Source organism: Cephus cinctus, unplaced genomic scaffold, assembly GCF_000341935.2.
Source record: "Cephus cinctus unplaced genomic scaffold, Ccin1 Ccin1_scaffold0225, whole genome shotgun sequence".
Classification (NCBI taxonomy): domain Eukaryota; kingdom Metazoa; phylum Arthropoda; class Insecta; order Hymenoptera; family Cephidae; genus Cephus; species Cephus cinctus.
The window spans coordinates 289,861-291,472 of NW_014332941.1; the positions used below are offsets into that span (position 1 = coordinate 289,861).

A 1,612-nucleotide genomic window follows, 5' to 3' on the forward strand; every position below is an offset into this window, starting at 1 on the left:
CGATTGGAGCGATAATTTCGGTGCATCGTCTCTTTGAGTTGCACTCGCCAGTGACGTGGAACTTACCAAGAGTTTACTGGTACCGCAAGTATCGGTGACGGATGTAACGCTGAGATATGCGTAATTAGGTATCGTTGGGTGTGACTTGAAGTTATTGAAAAATACTAAGAATAATAATTTGAGTATATGAAAAAAAAAAAAAAAATTTTTTTTGAAAATGCAGCCTCGATATGTTTATCCGTATAAGGTGGAACGGGTAAGTAAACGTCACTGTGCGAGGCTAAATTGCACTAGGAGAATATGTCCACTCTCTCGCTGGATTCCCCCTATCCCGCTTTACAGATCGATGAGCTGACCTCATTTGAATGTTCATACGTGTATTTTTTATCAGGTTGCACGCGGCGCGCTACAATTTTACGTTCGACGTTTCCTTTATGACGTCGTGGATTAACCGTTGGACGCGGCGTAAAACGGCGCCCGAACGAAGGAACGATCCTTGGGAGGCTTCGATATAATTAATGTATACGCGAATATGCGATTGGTCGCCGATGGGTTTTGGTTTCTCTCTCTCTTTTTTTTTTTTTGGTTCCCCCCTCCGAATGTTTACGTGAAAAATCATCGATGACTCCCGAAGTCGCCGCGCACGTATCTATACAGTGTTTACAGTGGTGGTGAACGGCCGGGGCCTCGTACACACCGATCCCTTCGCGCCTGTATCTACGCGAGTGCAAACATGTGAACGCGGCTGCATTGTCGTTCTCATATTTTCTCGTTATCGTTGCGCCGGCGGTCGTCCTTCGAAATTTCATTCGAAACGAAGGATCGATCGGCGAGGCGCGCATCTCTGCAGTCCGAGGGTTGAATGAAGAGGGGTGCGGGGACGGGTAGGAATTGGATAAAAAAAAAGCTCTCCGAAGAGAACGGGGTATAAAGAGGAGAGAAGAAAAAATGAAAAAAAAAAAGAAGAAGAAGAAAAAGAAAAATAGGGAGGCGAGCAGTCGCGTCGCAGGGAGGATGGAATTCTCCGAAGTTCGAACGGGCCTTAACTTCCACAAAATGTCAAAACGAGTAGAAGAACGCGGACGAGAGGGATGCCTGGGGAAAAAGGAAGCCCCCGCGGCTCGGGAGGGTGGTGGTGTCCCGTCCCGAGTATATATAGTGGAGGGGGGCGGGGGTCACCGGTATGTCCCGTGGTGGGGGAAGAGTGCATGGGCTAAGATCGGTGGGGATCGAGGGAGATCGGTGGGGACCGCAGGACGGAGCGCTCTCGGCCGAGGAGGGGATGATTGTCAAAACAGGGCGGCAAGACGCTACGAAAAATGTTCGTATTTATGGCACTATTTCCGTCCCCCTCCATCTATACCTCCTGTGGCTCTTATTCCCCCTCTCTCCGTCCCCCACCTCGTCGCTCGCTCCCCACCACCCAGCGTTCACGTCGTTCCTTACCTCTCCTCACTCGAAGCCACTCGGTTTTCCCTCCCACTCTACCTCTCACTCGCTCCCTCTCGCTCTCTATGCAGCCGTCGTTAATTCCACGTTCTTCTTCCTTGTCGCTTCCTATATTCTCCCCTTCTACGAGTGCGCTTCCCTCGTACTTCATGCCCCCCCCCCC

General features: G+C 50.5%; 1 protein-coding gene across 3 annotated transcripts in view; it reads left to right on the forward strand.

The window, feature by feature from the left end:
- LOC107265464 overlaps nt 1–1,612 on the forward strand; it is a 48,785-nt gene that overhangs the window by 14,289 nt on the left and 32,884 nt on the right. The window lies entirely within an intron of this gene.